This window comes from Schistocerca piceifrons, chromosome 3 (genome assembly GCF_021461385.2).
Source record: "Schistocerca piceifrons isolate TAMUIC-IGC-003096 chromosome 3, iqSchPice1.1, whole genome shotgun sequence".
Taxonomy (NCBI): Eukaryota; Metazoa; Arthropoda; class Insecta; order Orthoptera; family Acrididae; genus Schistocerca; species Schistocerca piceifrons.
In genome coordinates this window covers 958,467,784-958,486,063 of record NC_060140.1, presented here as the reverse complement: position 1 = coordinate 958,486,063, position 18,280 = coordinate 958,467,784, and positions in this window count along the sequence as shown.

Sequence of the window (18,280 nt, the reverse complement as noted above, 5' to 3'; positions counted from 1 at the left end):
TGTCTGAGGGATAAAAACGAAGGAGTTCCTTCCATCGTCAGAGATCGTCTACAGCAGTGTTTGCCAACAGGGGGATAATTACCCCCTGAGGGGTAAAATTTAATTCTCTGAGGGATAAAAACGAAGGAGTTCCTTCCATCGTTAGAGATCGTCTACAGCAGTGTTTTCCAACAGGGGGATAATTGCCCCCTGAGGGGTAAAATTTAATTGTCTGAGGGATAAAAACGAAGGAGTTCCTTCCATCTTCAGAGATCGTCTACAGCAGTGTTTTCCAACAGGGGGATAATTGCCCCCTGAGGGGTAAAATTTAATTCTCTGAGGGATAAAAACGAAGGAGTTCCTTCCATCGTCAGAGATCGTCTACAGCAGTGTTTCCCAACAGGGGGATAATTGCATCCCGGGGGGAAAAATTTAATTGTCTGAGGGATAAAAACGAAGGAGTTCCTTCATCGTCAGAGATCGTCTTCAGCAGTGTTTCCCAACAGGGGGATAATTGCCCCCTGAGGGGTAAAATTTAATTGTCTGAGGGATAAAAACGAAGGAGTTCCTTCCATCGTCAGAGATCGTCTACAGCAGTGTTTTCCAGCAGGGGGATAATTGCCCCCTGAGGGGTAAAATTTAATTGTCTGAGGGATAAAAACGAAGGAGTTCCTTCCATCGTCAGAGATCGTCCACAGCAGTGTTTCCCAACAGGGGGATAATTGCCCCCTGAGGGGAAAAATTTAATTGTCTGAGGAATAAAAACGAAGGAGTTCCTTCCATCGTCAGAGATCGTGTACAGCAGTGTTTGCCAACAGGGGGATAATTACCCCCTGAGGGGTAAAATTTAATTGTCTGAGGGATAAAAACGAAGGAGTTCCTTCCATCGTCAGAGATCGTCTACAGCAGTGTTTCCCAACAGGGGGATAATTGCCCCCTGAGGGGTAAAATTTAATTGTCTGAGGGATAAAAACGAAGGAGTTCCTTCCATCGTCAGAGATCGTCTACAGCAGTGTTTCCCAACAGGGGGATAATTACCCCCTGAGGGGTAAAATTTAATCGTCTGAGGGATAAAAACGAAGGCGTTCCTTCCATCGTCAGAGATCGTCTACAGCAGTGTTTCCCAACAGGGGGATAATTGCCCCCTGAGGGGTAAAATTTAATTGTCTGAGGGATAAAAACGAAGGAGTTCCTTCCATCGTCAGAGATCGTCTACAGCAGTGTTTCCCAACAGGGGGATAATTGCCCCCTGAGGGGTAAAATTTAATTGTCTGAGGGATAAAAACGAAGGAGTTCCTTCCATCGTCAGAGATCGTCTACAGCAGTGTTTGCCAACAGGGGGATAATTACCCCCTGAGGGGTAAAATTTAATTATCTGAGGGATAAAAACGAAGGAGTTCCTTCCATCGTCAGAGATCGTCTACAGCAGTGTTTCCCAACAGGGGGATAATTGCCCCCTGAGGGGAAAAATTTAATTGTCTGAGGGATAAAAACGAAGGAGTTCCTTCCATCGTCAGAGATCGTCTACAGCAGTGTTTCACAACAGGGGGATAAATGCCCCCTGAGGGGTAAAATTTAATTCTCTGAGGTATAAAAACGAAGGAGTTCCTTCCATCGTCAGAGATCGTCTACGGCAGTGTATCCCAACAGGGGGATAATTGCCCCCTTAGGGGTAAAATTTAATTGTCTGAGGGATAAAAACGAAGGAGTTCCTTCCATCGTCAGAGATCGTCTACAGCAGTTTTTGCCAACAGGGGGATAATTACCCCCTGAGGGGTAAAATTTAATTGTCTGAGGGATAAAAACGAAGGAGTTCCTTCCATCGTCAGAGATCGTCTACAGCAGTGTTTGCCAACAGGGGGATAATTACCCCCTGAGGGGTAAAATTTAATTGTCTGAGGGATAAAAACGAAGGAGTTCCTTCCATCGTCAGAGATCGTCTACAGCAGTGTTTGCCAAAAGGGGGGTAATTACCCCCTGAGGGGTAAAATTTAATTGTCTGAGGGATAAAAACGAAGGAGTTCCTTCCATCGTCAGAGATCGTCTACAGCAGTGTTTGCCAACAGGGGGATAATTACCCCCTGAGGGGTAAAATTTAATTGTCTGAGGGATAAAAACGAAGGAGTTCCTTCCATCGTCAGAGGTCGTCTACAGCAGTGTTTGCCAACAGGGGGATAATTACCCCCTGAGGGGTAAAATTTAAGTGTCTGAGGGATAAAAACGAAGGAGTTCCTTCCATCGTCAGAGATCGTCTACAGCAGTGTTTGCCAACAGGGGGATAATTACCCCCTGAGGGGTAAAATTTAATTGTCTGAGGGATAAAAACGAAGGAGTTCCTTCCATCGTCAGAGATCGTCTACAGCAGTGTTTGCCAACAGGGGGATAATTACCCCCTGAGGGGTAAAATTTAATTGTCTGAGGGATAAAAACGAAGGAGTTCCTTCCATCGTCAGAGATCGTCTACAGCAGTGTTTGCCAACAGGGGGATAATTACCCCCTGAGGGGTAAAATTTAATTCTCTGAGGGATAAAAACGAAGGAGTTCCTTCCATCGTCAGAGATCGTCTACAGCAGTGTTTGCCAACAGGGGGATAATTACCCCCTGAGGGGTAAAATTTAATTCTCTGAGGGATAAACACGAAGGAGTTCCTTCCATCGTCAGAGATCGTCTACAGCAGTGTTTTCCAACAGGGGGATAATTGCCCCCTGAGGGGTAAAATTTAATTGTCTGAGGGATAAAAACGAAGGAGTTCCTTCCATCGTCAGAGACCGTCTACAGCAGTGTTTGCCAACAGGGGATAATTACCCCCTGAGGGGTAAAATTTAATTGTCTGAGGGATAAAAACGAAGGAGTTCCTTCCATCGTCAGAGATCGTCTACAGCAGTGTTTGCCAACAGGGGGATAATTACCCCCTGAGGAGTAAAATTTAATTCTCTGAGGGATAAAAACGAAGGAGTTCCTTCCATCGTCAGAGATCGTCTACAGCAGTGTTTTCCAACAGGGGGATAATTGCCCCCTGAGGGGTAAAATTTAATTGTCTGAGGGATAAAAACGAAGGAGTTCCTTCCATCGTCAGAGATCGTCTACAGCAGTGTTTGCCAACAGGGGGATAATTACCCCCTGACGGGTAAAATTTAATTGTCTGAGGGATAAAAACGAAGGAGTTCCTTCCATCGTCAGAGATCGTCTACAGCAGTGTTTGCCAACAGGGGGATAATTACCCCCTGAGGGGTAAAATTTAATTCTCTGATGGATAAAAACGAAGGAGTTCCTTCCATCGTCAGAGATCGTCTACAGCAGTGTTTTCCAACAGGGGGATAATTGCCCCCTGAGGGGTAAAATTTAATTGTCTGAGGGATAAAAACGTAGGAGTTCCTTCCATCGTCAGAGATCGTCTACAGCAGTGTTTCCCAACAGGGGGATAATTGCCCCCTGAGGGGTAAAATTTAATTGTCTGAGGGATAAAAACGAAGGAGTTCCTTCCATCGTCAGAGATCGTCTACAGCAGTGTTTGCCAACAGGGGGATAATTACCCCCTGAGGGGTAAAATTTAATTGTCTGAGGGATAAAAACGAAGGAGTTACTTCCATCGTCAGAGATCGTCTACAGCAGTGTTTGCCAACAGGGGGATAATTCCCCCTGAGGGGTAAAATTTAATTCTCTGAGGGGTAAAGACGAAGGAGTTCCTTCCATCGTCAGAGATCGTCTACAGCAGTGTTTTCCAACAGGGGGATAATTGCCCCCTGAGGGGTAAAATTTAATTGTCTGAGGGATAAAAACGAAGGAGCTCCTTCCATCGTCAGAGATCGTCTACAGCAGTGTTTTCCAACAGGGGGATAATTGCCCCCCTGAGGGGTAAAATTTAATTGTCTGAGGGATAAAAACGAAGGAGTTCCTTCCATCGTCAGAGATCGTCTACAGCAGTGTTTCCCAACAGGGGGATAATTGCCCCCTGAGGGGTAAAATTTAATTGTCTGAGGGATAAAAACGAAGGAGTTCCTTCCATCGTCAGAGATCGTCTACAGCAGTGTTTCCCAACAGGGGGATAATTACCCCCTGAGGGGTAAAATTTAATTGTCTGAGGGATAAAAACGAAGGAGTTCCTTCCATCGTCAGAGATCGTCTACAGCAGTGTTTGCCAACAGGGGGATAATTACCCCCTGAGGGGTAAAATTTAATTCTCTGAGGGATAAAAACCAAGGAGTTCCTTCCATCGTCAGAGATCGTCTACAGCAGTGTTTTCCAACATTGGGATAATTGCCCCCTGAGGGGTAAAATTTAATTGTCTGAGGGATAAAAACGAAGGAGTTCCTTCCATCGTCAGAGATCGTCTACAGCAGTGTTTGCCAACATTGGGATAATTACCCCCTGAGGGGTAAAATTTAATTGTCTGAGGGATAAAAACGAAGGAGTTCCTTCCATCGTCAGAGATCGTCTACAGCAGTGTTTCCCAACAGGGGGATAATTGCCCCCTGAGGGGTAAAATTTAATTGTCTGAGGGATAAAAACGAAGGAGTTCCTTCCATCGTCAGAGATCGTCTACAGCAGTGTTTGCCAACAGGGGGATAATTACCCCCTGAGGGGTAAAATTTAATTGTCTGAGGGATAAAAACGAAGGAGTTCCTTCCATCGTCAGAGATCGTCTACAGCAGTGTTTGCCAACAGGGGGATAATTACCCCCTGAGGGGTAAAATTTAATTCTCTGAGGGATAAAAACGAAGGAGTTCCTTCCATCGTCAGAGATCGTCTACAGCAGTGTTTTCCAACAGCGGGATAATTGCCCCCTGAGGGGTAAAATTTAATTGTCTGAGGGATAAAAACGAAGGAGTTCCTTCCATCGTCAGAGATCGTCTGCAGCAGTGTTTGCCAACAGGGGGATAATTACCCCCTGAGGGGTAAAATTTAATTGTCTGAGGGATAAAAACGAAGGAGTTCCTTCCATCGTCAGAGATCGTCTACAGCAGTGTTTGCCAACAGGGGGATATTTACCCCCTGAGGGGTAAAATTTAATTCTCTGATGGATAAAAACGAAGGAGTTCCTTCCATCGTCAGAGATCGTCTACAGCAGTGTTTTCCAACAGGGGGATAATTGCCCCCTGAGGGGTAAAATTTAGTTGTCTGAGGGATAAAAACGAAGAAGTTCCTTCCATCGTCAGAGATCGTCTACAGGAGTGTTTCCCAACAGGGGGATAATTGCCCCCTGAGGGGTAAAATTTAATTGTCTGAGGGATAAAAACGAAGGAGTTCCTTGCATCGTCAGAGATCGTCTACAGCAGTGTTTTCCAACAGGGGGATAATTGCCCCCTGAGGGGTAAAATTTAATTCTCTGAGGGATAAAAACGAAGGAGTTCCTTCCATCGTCAGAGATCGTCTACAGCAGTGTTTTTCAACAGGGGGATAATTGCCCCCTGAGGGGTAAAATTTAATTGTCTGAGGGATAAAAACGAAGGAGTTCCTTCCATCGTCAGAGATCGTCTACAGCAGTGTTTGCCAACAGGGGGATAATTACCCCCTGAGGGGTAAAATTTAATTGTCTGAGGGATAAAAACGAAGGAGTTCCTTCCATCGTCAGAGATCGTCTACAGCAGTGTTTCCCAACAGGGGGATAATTGCCCCCTGAGGGGTAAAATTTAATTGTCTGAGGGATAAAAACGAAGGAGTTCCTTCCATCGTCAGAGATCGTCTACAGCAGTGTTTCCCAACAGGGTGATAATTGCCCCCTGAGGGGTAAAATTTAATTCTCTGAGGGATAAAAACGAAGGAGTTCCTTCCATCGTCAGAGATCGTCTACAGCAGTGTTTCCCAACAGGGGGATAATTGCCCCCTGAGGGGTAAAATTTAATTGTCTGAGGGATAAAAACGAAGGAGTTCCTTCCATCGTCAGAGATCGTCTACAGCAGTGTTTCCCAACAGGGGGATAATTGCCCCCTGAGGGGTAAAATTTAATTGTCTGAGGGATAAAAACGAAGGAGTTCCTTCCATCGTCAGAGATCGTCTACAGCAGTGTTTTCCAACAGGGGGATAATTGCCCCCTGAGGGGTAAAATTTAATTCTCTGAGGGATAAAAACGAAGGAGTTCCTTCCATCGTCAGAGATCGTCTACAGCAGTGTTTCCCAACAGGGGGATAATTGCCCCCTGAGAGGTAAAATTTAATTGTCTGAGGGATAAAAACGAAGGAGTTCCTTCCATCGTCAGAGATCGTCTACAGCAGTGTTTGCCAACAGGGGGATAATTACCCCCTGAGGGGTAAAATTTAATTCTCTGATGGATAAAAACGAAGGAGATCCTTCCATCGTCAGAGATCGTCTACAGCAGTGTTTTCCAACAGGGGGATAATTGCCCCCTGAGGGGTAAAATTTAATTGTCTGAGGGATAAAAACGAAGGAGTTCCTTCCATCGTCAGAGATCGTCTACAGGAGTGTTTCCCAACAGGGGGATAATTGCCCCCTGAGGGGTAAAATTTAATTCTCTGAGGGATAAAAACGAAGGAGTTCCTTCCATCGTCAGAGATCGTCTACAGCAGTGTTTCCCAACAGGGGGATAATTACCCCCTGAGGGGTAAAATTTAATTGTCTGAGGGATAAAAACGAAGGAGTTCCTTCCATCGTCAGAGATCGTCTACAGCAGTGTTTTCCAACAGGGGGATAATTGCCCCCTGAGGGGTAAAATTTAATTGTCTGAGGGATAAAAACGAAGGAGTTCCTTCCATCGTCAGAGATCGTCTACAGCAGTGTTTTCCAACAGGGGGATATTTGCCCCCTGAGGGGTAAAATTTAATTCTCTGAGGGATAAAAACGAAGGAGTTCCTTCCATCGCCAGAGATCGTCTACAGCAGTGTTTTCCAACAAGGGGATAATTGCCCCCCGAGGGGTAAAATTTAATTGTCTGAGGGATAAAAACGAAGGAGTTCCTTCCATCGTCAGAGATCGTCTACAGCAGTGTTTCCCAACAGGGGGATAATTGCCCCCTGAGGGGTAAAATTTAATTGTCTGAGGGATAAAAACGAAGGAGTTCCTTCCATCGTCAGAGATCGTCTACAGCAGTGTTTCCCAACAGGGGGATAATTGCCCCCTGAGGGGTAAAATTTAATTCTCTGAGGGGTCAAAACGAAGGAGTTCCTTCCATCGTCAGAGATCGTCTACAGCAGTGTTTTCCAACAGGGGGATATTTGCCCCCTGAGGGGTAAAATTTAATTCTCTGAGGGATAAAAACGAAGGAGTTCCTTCCATCGCCAGAGATCGTCTACAGCAGTGTTTTCCAACAAGGGGATAATTGCCCCCCGAGGGGTAAAATTTAATTGTCTGAGGGATAAAAACGAAGGAGTTCCTTCCATCGTCAGAGATCGTCTACAGCAGTGTTTTCCAACAGGGGGATAATTGCCCCCTGAGGGGTAAAATTTAATTGTCTGAGGGATAAAAACGAAGGAGTTCCTTCCATCGTCAGAGATCGTCTACAGCAGTGTTTCCCAACAGGGGGATAATTGCCCCCTGAGGGGTAAAATTTAATTGTCTGAGGGATAAAAACGAAGGAGTTCCTTCCATCGCCAGAGATCGTCTACAGCAGTGTTTTCCAACAAGGGGATAATTGCCCCCCGAGGGGTAAAATTTAATTGTCTGAGGGATAAAAACGAAGGAGTTCCTTCCATCGTCAGAGATCGTCTACAGCAGTGTTTCCCAACAGGGGGATATTTGCCCCCTGAGGGGTAAAATTTAATTCTCTGAGGGATAAAAACGAAGGAGTTCCTTCCATCGCCAGAGATCGTCTACAGCAGTGTTTTCCAACAAGGGGATAATTGCCCCCCGAGGGGTAAAATTTAATTGTCTGAGGGATAAAAACGAAGGAGTTCCTTCCATCGTCAGAGATCGTCTACAGCAGTGTTTCCCAACAGGGGGATAATTGCCCCCTGAGGGGTAAAATTTAATTGTCTGAGGGATAAAAACGAAGGAGTTCCTTCCATCGTCAGAGATCGTCTACAGCAGTGTTTCCCAACAGGTTGATAATTGCCCCCTGAGGGGTAGAATTTAATTCTCTGAGGGGTAAAAACGAAGGAGTTCCTTCCATCGTCAGAGATCGTCTACAGCAGTGTTTCCCAAAAGGGGGATAATTGCCCCCTGAGGGGTAAAATTTAATTGTCTGAGGGATAAAAACGAAGGAGTTCCTTCCATCGTCAGAGATCGTCTACAGCAGTGTTTCCCAACAGGGGGATAATTGCCCCCTGAGGGGTAAAATTTAATTGTCTGAGGGATAAAAACGAAGGAGTTCCTTCCATCATCAGAGATCGTCTACAGCAGTGTTTTCCAACAGGGGGATAATTGCCCCCTGAGGGGTAAAATTTAATTCTCTGAGGGATAAAAACGAAGGAGTTCCTTCCATCGTCAGAGATCGTCTACAGCAGTGTTTCCCAACAGGGGGATAATTGCCCCCTGAGGGGTAAAATTTAATTCTCTGAGGGATAAAAACGAAAGAGTTCCTTCCATCGTCAGAGATCGTCTACAGCAGTGTTTCCCAACAGGGGGATAATTGCCCCCTGAGGGGTAAAATTTAATTGTCTGAGGGATAAAAACGAAGGAGTTCCTTCCATCGTCAGAGATCGTCTACAGCAGTGTTTCCCAACAGGGGGATAATTGCCCCCTGTGGGGTAAAATTTAATTGTCTGAGGGATAAAAACGAAGGAGTTCCTTCCATCGTCAGTGATCGTCTACAGCAGTGTTTTCCAACAGGGGGATAATTGCCCCCTGAGGGGTAAAATTTAATTCTCTGAGGAATAAAAACGAAGGAGTTCCTCCCATCGTCAGAGATCGTCTACAGCAGTGTTTCCCAACAGGGGGATAATTGCCCCCTGAGGGGTAAAATTTAATTCTCTGAGGGATAAAAACGAAGGAGTTCCTTCCATCGTCAGAGATCGTCTACAGCAGTGTTTCCCAACAGGGGGATAATTGCCCCCTGAGGGGTAAAATTTAATTGTCTGAGGGATAAAAACGAAGGAGTTCCTTCCATCGTCAGAGATCGTCTACAGCAGTGTTTGCCAACAGGGGGATAATTGCCCCCTGAGGGGTAAAAAGTAATTGTCTGAGGGATAAAAACGAAGGAGTTCCTTCCATCGTCAGAGATCGTCTACAGCAGTGTTTTCCAACAGGGGGATAATTGCCCCCTGATGGGTAAAATTTAATTGTCTGAGGGATAAAAACGAACGAGTTCCTTCCATCGTCAGAGATCGTCTACAGCAGTGTTTTCCAACAGGGGGATAATTGCCCCCTGAGGGGTAAAATTTAATTGTCTGAGGGATAAAAACGAGGGAGTTCCTTCCATCGTCAGAGATCGTCTACAGCAGTGTTTTCCAACAGGGGGATAATTGTTCCCTGTGGGGTAAAATTTAAAACTCTGAGGGATAAAAACGAAGGAGTTCCTTCCATCGTCAGAGATCGTCTACAGCAGTGTTTCCCAACAGGGGGATAATTGCCCCCTGAGGGGTAAAATTTAATTGTCTGAGGGATAAAAACGAAGGAGTTCCTTCCATCGTCAGAGATCGTCTACAGCAGTGTTTGCCAACAGGGGGATAATTACCCCCTGAGGGGTAAAATTTAATTGTCTGAGGGATAAAAACGAAGGAGTTCCTTCCATCGTCAGAGATCGTCTACAGCATTGTTTCCCAACAGGGGGATAATTGCCCCCTGAGGGGTAAAATTTAATTGTCTGAGGGATAAAAACGAAGGAGTTCCTTCCATCGTCAGAGATCGTCTACAGCAGTGTTTCCCAACAGGGGGATAATTGCCCCCTGAGGGGTAAAATTTAATTGTCTGAGGGATAAAAACGAAGGAGTTCCTTCCATCATCAGAGATCGTCTACAGCAGTGTTTCCCAACAGGGGGATAATTGCCCCCTGAGGGGTAAAATTTAATTGTCTGAGGGATAAAAACGAAGGAGTTCCTTCCATCGTCAGAGATCGTCTACAGCAGTGTTTCCCAACAGGGGGATAATTGCCCCCTGAGGGGTAAAATTTAATTGTCTGAGGGATAAAAACGAAGGAGTTCCTTCCATCGTCAGAGATCGTCTACAGCAGTGTTTCCCAACAGGGGGATAATTGCCCCCTGAGGGGTAAAATTTAATTCTCTGAGGGATAAAAACGAAGGAGTTCCTTCCATCGTCAGAGATCGTCTACAGCAGTGTTTCCCAACAGGACGATAATTGCCCCCTGAGGGGTAAAATTTAATTGTCTGAGGGATAAAAACGAAGGAGTTCGTTCCATCGTCAGAGATCGTCTACAGCAGTGTTTCCCAACAGGGGGATAATTGCCCGCTGAGGGGTAAAATTTAATTGTCTGAGGGATAAAAACGAAGGAGTTCCTTCCATCGTCAGAGATCGTCTACAGCAGTGTTTCCCAACAGGGGGATAATTGCCCCCTGAGGGGTAAAATTTAATTGTCTGAGGGATAAAAACGAAGGAGTTCCTTCCATCTTCAGAGATCGTCTACAGCAGTGTTTCCCAACAGGGGGATAATTGCCCCCTGAGGGGTAAAATTTAATTGTCTGAGGGATAAAAACGAAGGAGTTCCTTCCATCGTCAGAGATCGTCTACAGCAGTGTTTGCCAGCAGGGGGATAATTACCCCCTGAGGGGTAAAATTTAATTGTCTGAGGGATAAAAACGAAGGAGTTCCTTCCATCGTCAGAGATCGTCTACAGCAGTGTTTCCCAACAGGGGGATAATTGCCCCCTGAGGGGTAAAATTTAATTGTCTGAGGGATAAAAACGAGGGAGTTCCTTCCATCGTCAGAGATCGTCTACAGCAGTGTTTCCCAACAGGGGGATAATTGCTCCCTGAGGGGTAAAATTTAATTGTCTGAGGGATAAAAACGAAGGAGTTCCTTCCATCGTCAGAGATCGTCTACAGCAGTGTTTTCCAACAGGGGGATAATTGCCCCCTGAGTGGTAAAATTTAATTGTCTGAGGGATAAAAACAAAGGAGTTCCTTCCATCATCAGAGATCGTCTACAGCAGTGTTTCCCAACAGGGGGATAATTGCCCCCTGAGGGGTAAAATTTAATTGTCTGAGGGATAAAAACGAAGGAGTTCCGTCCATCGTCAGAGATCGTCTACAGCAGTGTTTCCCAACAGGGGGATAATTGCCCCCTGAGGGGTAAAATTTAATTGTCTGAGGGATAAAAACGAAGGAGTTCCTTCCATCGTCAGAGATCGTCTACAGCAGTGTTTCCCAACAGGGGGATAATTGCCCCCTGAGGGGTAAAATTTAATTGTCTGAGGGATAAAAACGAAGGAGTTCCTTCCATCGTCAGAGATCGTCTACAGCAGTGTTTGCCAACAGGGGGATAATTACCCCCTGAGGGGTAAAATTTAATTGTCTGAGGGATAAAAACGAAGGAGTTCCTTCCATCGTCAGAGATTGTCTACAGCAGTGTTTCCCAACAGGGGGATAATTGCCCCCTGAGGGGTAAAATTTAATTGTCTGAGGGATAAAAACGAAGGAGTTCCTTCCATCGTCAGAGATCGTCTACAGCAGTGTTTTCCAACAGGGGGATAATTGCCCCCTGAGGGGTAAAATTTAATAGTCTGAGGGATAAAAACGAAGGAGTTCCTTCCATCGTCAGAGATCGTCTACAGCAGTGTTTGCCAACAGGGGGATAATTACCCCCTGAGGGGTAAAATTTAATTTTCTGAGGGATAAAAACGAAGGAGTTCCTTCCATCGTCAGAGATCGTCTACAGCAGTGTTTCCCAACAGGGGGATAATTGCCCCCTGAGGGGTAAAATTTAATTGTCTGAGGGATAAAAACGAAGGAGTTCATTCCATCGTCAGAGATCGTCTACAGCAGTGTTTCCCAACAGGGGGATAATTGCCCCCTGAGGGGTAAAATTTAATTGTCTGAGGGATACAAACGAAGGAGTTCCTTCCATCGTCAGAGATCGTCTACAGCAGAGTTTCCCAACAGGGGGATAATTGCCCCCTGAGGGGTAAAATTTAATTGTCTGAGGGATAAAAACGAAGGAGTTCCTTCCATCGTCAGAGATCGTCTACAGCAGTGTTTCCCAACAGGGGGATAATTGCCCCCTGAGGGGTAAAATTTAATTGTCTGAGGGATAAAAACGAAGGTGCTCCTTCCATCGTCAGAGATCGTCTACAGCAGTGTTTCCCAACAGGGGGATAATTGCCCCCTGAGGGGTAAAATTTAATTGTCTGAGGGATAAAAACGAAGGAGTTCCTTCCATCGTCAGAGATCGTCTACAGCAGTGTTTGCCAACAGGGGGATAATTACCCCCTGAGGGGTAAAATTTAATTGTCTGAGGGATAAAAACGAAGGAGTTCCTTCCATCGTTAGAGATCGTCTACAGCAGTGTTTCCCAACAGGGGGATAATTGCCCCCTGAGGGGTAAAATTTAATTGTCTGAGGGATAAAAACGAAGGAGTTCCTTCCATCGTCAGAGATCGTCTACAGCAGTGTTTCCCAACAGGGGGATAATTGCCCCCTGAGGGGTAAAATTTAATTGTCTGAGGGATAAAAACGAAGGAGTTCCTTCCATCGTCAGAGATCGTCTACAGCAGTGTTTTCCAACAGGGGGATAATTGCCCCCTGAGGGGTAAAATTTAATTGTCTGAGGGAGAAAAACGAAGGAGTTCCTTCCATTGTCAGAGATCGTCTACAGCAGTGTTTTCCAACAGGGTGATAATTGCCCCGTGAGGGGTAAAATTTAATTGTCTGAGGGATAAAAACGAAGGAGTTCCTTCCATCGTCAGAGATCGTCTACAGCAGTGTTTCCCAACAGGGGGATAATTGCCCCCTGAGGGGTAAAATTTAATTGTCTGAGGGATAAAAACGAAGGAGTTCCTTCCATCGTCAGAGATCGTCTACAGCAGTGTTTCCCAACAGGGGGATAATTGCCCCCTGAGGGGTAAAATTTAATTGTCTGAGGGATAAAAACGAAGGAGTTCCTTCCATCGTCAGAGATCGTCTACAGCAGTGTTTGCCAACAGGAGGATAATTACGCCCTGAGGGGTAAAATTTAATTGTCTGAGGGATAAAAACGAAGGAGTTCCTTCCATCGTCAGAGATCGTCTACAGCAGTGTTTCCCAACAGGGGGATAATTGCCCCCTGAGGGGTAAAATTTAATTGTCTGAGGGATAAAAACGAAGGAGTTCCTTCCATCGTCAGAGATCGTCTACAGCAGTGTTTACCAACAGGGGGATAATTGCCCCCTGAGGGGTAAAATTTAATTGTCTGAGGGATAAAAACGAAGGAGTTCCTTCCATCGTCAGAGATCGTCTACAGCAGTGTTTCCCAACAGGGGGATAATTGCCCCCTGAGGGGTAAAATTTAATTGTCTGAGGGATAAAAACGAAGGAGTTCCTTCCATCGTCAGAGATCGTCTACAGCAGTGTTTGCCAACAGGGGGATAATTGCCCCCTGAGGGGTAAAATTTAATTGTCTGAGGGATAAAAACGAAGGAGTTCCTTCCATCGTCAGAGATCGTCTACAGCAGTGTTTCCCAACAGGGGGATAATTGCCCCCTGAGGGGTAAAATTTAATTGTCTGAGGGATAAAAACGAAGGAGTTCCTTCCATCGTCAGAGATCGTCTACAGCAGTGTTTCCCAACAGGGGGATAATTGCCCCCTGAGGGGTAAAATTTAATTGTCTGAGGGATAAAAACGAAGGAGTTCCTTCCATCGTCAGAGATCGTCTACAGCAGTGTTTCCCAACAGGGGGATAATTGCCCCCTGAGGGGTAAAATTTAATTGTCTGAGGGATAAAAACGAAGGAGTTCCTTCCATCGTCAGAGATCGTCTACAGCAGTGTTTGCCAACAGGGGGATAATTACCCCCTGAGGGGTAAAATTTAATTGTCTGAGGGATAAAAACGAAGGAGTTCCTTCCATCGTCAGAGATCGTCTACAGCAGTGTTTGCCAACAGGGGGATAATTACCCCCTGAGGGGTAAAATTTAATTGTCTGAGGGATAAAAACGAAGGAGTTCCTTCCATCGTCAGAGATCGTCTACAGCAGTGTTTGCCAACAGGGGGATAATTACCCCCTGAGGGGTAAAATTTAATTGTCTGAGGGATAAAAACGAAGGAGTTCCTTCCATCGTCAGAGATCGTCTACAGCAGTGTTTTCCAACAGGGGGATAATTGCCCCCTGAGGGGTAAAATTTAATTGTCTGAGGGATAAAAACGAAGGAGTTCCTTCCATCGTCAGAGATCGTCTACAGCAGTGTTTCCCAACAGGGGGATAATTGCCCCCTGAGGGGTAAAATTTAATTGTCTGAGGGATAAAAACGAAGGAGTTCCTTCCATCGTCAGAGATCGTCTACAGCAGTGTTTTCCAACAGGGGGATAATTGCCCCCTGAGGGGTAAAATTTAATTGTCTGAGGGATAAAAACGAAGGAGTTCCTTCCATCGTCAGAGATCGTCTACAGCAGTGTTTTCCAACAGGGGGATAATTGCCCCCTGAGGGGTAAAATTTAATTGTCTGAGGGATAAAAACGGAGGAGTTCCTTCCATCGTCAGAGATCGTCTACAGCAGTGTTTCCCAACAGGGGGATAATTGCCCCCTGAGGGGTAAAATTTAATTGCCTGAGGGATAAAAACGGAGGAGTTCCTTCCATCGTCAGAGATCGTCTACAGCAGTGTTTCCCAACAGGGGGATAATTGACCCCTGAGGGGTAAAATTTAATTGTCTGAGGGATAAAAACGAAGGAGTTCCTTCCATCGTCAGAGATCGTCTACAGCAGTGTTTCCCAACAGGGGGATAATTGCCCCCTGAGGGGTAAAATTTAATTGTCTGAGGGATAAAAACGAAGGAGTTCCTTCCATCGTCAGAGATCGTCTACAGCAGTGTTTGCCAACAGGGAGATAATTACCCCCTGAGGGGTAAAATTTAATTGTCTGAGGGATAAAAACGAAGGAGTTCCTTCCATCGTCAGAGATCGTCTACAGCAGTGTTTCCCAACAGGGGGATAATTGCCCCCTGAGGGTAAAATTTAATTGTCTGAGGGATAAAAACGAAGGAGTTCCTTCCATCGTCAGAGATCGTCTACAGCAGTGTTTTCCAACGGGGGATAATTGCCCCCTGAGGGGTAAAATTTAATTGTCTGAGGGATAAAAACGAAGGAGTTCCTTCCTTCGTCAGAGATCGTCTACAGCAGTGTTTCCCAACGGGGGGATAATTGCCCCCTGAGGGGTAAAATTTAATTGTCTGAGGGATAAAAACGAAGGAGTTCCTTCCATCGTCAGAGATCGTCTACAGCAGTGTTTCCCAACAGGGGGATAATTGCCCCCTGAGGGGTAAAATTTAATTGTCTGAGGGATAAAAACGAAGGAGTTCCTTCCATCGTCAGAGATCGTCTACAGCAGTGTTTCCCAACAGGGGGATAATTGCCCCCTGAGGGGTAAAATTTAATTGTCTGAGGGATAAAAACGAAGGAGTTCCTTCCATCGTCAGAGATCGTCTACAGCAGTGTTTGCCAACAGGGGGATAATTACCCCCTGAGGGGTAAAATTTAATTGTCTGAGGGATAAAAACGAAGGAGTTCCTTCCATCGTCAGAGATCGTCTACAGCAGTGTTTCCCAACAGGGGGATAATTGCCCCCTGAGGGGTAAAATTTAATTGTCTGAGGGATAAAAACGAAGGAGTTCCTTCCATCGTCAGAGATCGTCTACAGCAGTGTTTTCCAACAGGGGGATAATTGCCCCCTGAGGGGTAAAATATAATTGTCTGAGGGATAAAAACGAAGGAGTTCCTTCCATCGTCAGAGATCGTCTACAGCAGTGTTTGCCAACAGGGGGATAATTACCCCTGAGGGGTAAAATTTAATTGTCTGAGGGATAAAAACGAAGGAGTTCCTTCCATCGTCAGAGATCGTCTACAGCAGTGTTTCCCAACAGGGGGATAATTGCCCCCTGAGGGGTAAAATTTAATTGTCTGAGGGATAAAAACGAAGGAGTTCCTTCCATCGTCAGAGATCGTCTACAGCAGTGTTTCCCAACAGGGGGATAATTGCCCCCTGAGGGGTAAAATTTAATTGTCTGAGGGATAAAAACGAAGGAGTTCCTTCCATCGTCAGAGATCGTCTACAGCAGTGTTTCCCAACAGGGGGATAATTGCCCCCTGAGGGGTAAAATTTAATTGTCTGAGGGATAAAAACGAAGGAGTTCCTTCCATCGTCAGAGATCGTCTACAGCAGTGTTTCCCAACAGGGGGATAATTGCCCCCTGAGGGGTAAAATTTAATTGTCTGAGGGATAAAAATGAAGGAGTTCCTTCCATCGTCAGAGATCGTCTACAGCAGTGTTTCCCAACAGGGGGATAATTGCCCCCTGAGGGGTAGAATTTAATTGTCTGAGGGATAAAAACGAAGGAGTTCCTTCCATCGTCAGAGATCGTCTACAGCAGTGTTTGCCAACAGGGGGATAATTGCCCCCTGAGGTGTAATATTTAATTGTCTGAGGGATAAAAACGAAGGAGTTCCTTCCATCGTCAGAGATCGTCTACAGCAGTGTTTCCCAACAGGGGGATAATTGCCCCCTGAGGGGTAAAATTTAATTGTCTGAGGGATAAAAACGAAGGAGTTCCTTCCATCGTCAGAGATCGTCTACAGCAGTGTTTCCCAACAGGGGGATAATTGCCCCCTGAGGGGTAAAATTTAATTGTCTGAGGGATAAAAACGAAGGAGTTCCTTCCATCGTCAGAGATCGTCTACAGCAGTGTTTTCCAACAGGGGGATAATTGCCCCCTGAGGGGTAAAATTTAATTGTCTGAGGGATAAAAACGAAGGAGTTCCTTCCATCGTCAGAGATCGTCTACAGCAGTGTTTTCCAACAGGGGGATAATTGCCCCCTGAGGGGTAAAATTTAATTGTCTGAGGGATAAAGACGAAGGAGTTCCTTCCATCGTCAGAGATCGTCTACAGCAGTGTTTCCCAACAGGGGGATAATTGCCCCCTGAGGGGTAAAATTTAATTGCCTGAGGGATAAAAACGAAGGAGTTCTTTCCATCGTCAGAGATCGTCTACAGCAGTGTTTCCCAACAGGGGGATAATTGCCCCCTGAGGGGTAAAATTTAATTGTCTGAGGGATAAAAACGAAGGAGTTCCTTCCATCGTCAGAGATCGTCTACAGCAGTGTTTCCCAACAGGGGGATAATTGCCCCCTGAGGGGTAAAATTTAATTGTCTGAGGGATAAAAACGAAGGAGTTCCTTCCATCGTCAGAGATCGTCTACAGCAGTGTTTGCCAACAGGGGGATAATTACCCCCTGAGGGGTAAAATTTAATTGTCTGAGGGAGAAAAACGAAGGAGTTCCTTCCATCGTCAGAGATCGTCTACAGCAGTGTTTCCCAACAGGGGGATAATTGCCCCCTGAGGGGTAAAATTTAATTGTCTGAGGGATAAAAACGAAGGAGTTCCTTCCATCGTCAGAGATCGTCTACAGCAGTGTTTACCAACAGGGGGATAATTGCCCCCTGAGGGGTAAAATTTAATTGTCTGAGGGATAAAAACGAAGGAGTTCCTCCCATCGTCAGAGATCGTCTACAGCAGTGTTTCCCAACAGGGGGATAATTGCCCGCTGAGGGGTAAAATTTAATTGTCTGAGGGATAAAAACGAAGGAGTTCCTTCCATCGTCAGAGATCGTCTACAGCAGTGTTTCCCAACAGGGGGATAATTGCCCCCTGAGGGGTAAAATTTAATTGTCTGAGGGATAAAAACGAAGGAGTTCCTTCCATCGTCAGAGATCGTCTACAGCAGTGTTTCCCAACAGGGGGATAATTGCCCCCTGAGGGGTAAAATTTAATTGTCTGAGGGATAAAAACGAAGGAGTTCCTTCCATCGTCAGAGATCGTCTACAGCAGTGTTTGCCAACAGGGGGATAATTACCCCCTGAGGGGTAAAATTTAATTGTCTGAGGGATAAAAACGAAGCAGTTCCTAAAATCGTCAGAGATCGTCTACAGCAGTGTTTGCCAACAGGGGGATAATTACCCCCTGAGGGGTAAAATTTAATTGTCTGAGGGATAAAAACGAAGGAGTTCCTTCCATCGTCAGAGATCGTCTACAGCAGTGTTTTCCAACAGGGGGATAATTGCCCCCTGAGGGGTAAAATTTAATTGTCTGAGGGATAAAAACGAAGGAGTTCCTTCCATCGTCAGAGATCGTCTACAGCAGTGTTTCCCAACAGGGGGATAATTGCCCCCTGAGGGGTAAAATTTAATTGTCTGAGGGATCAAAACGAAGGAGTTCCTTCCATCGTCAGAGATCGTCTACAGCAGTGTTTGCCAACAGGGGGATAATTACCCC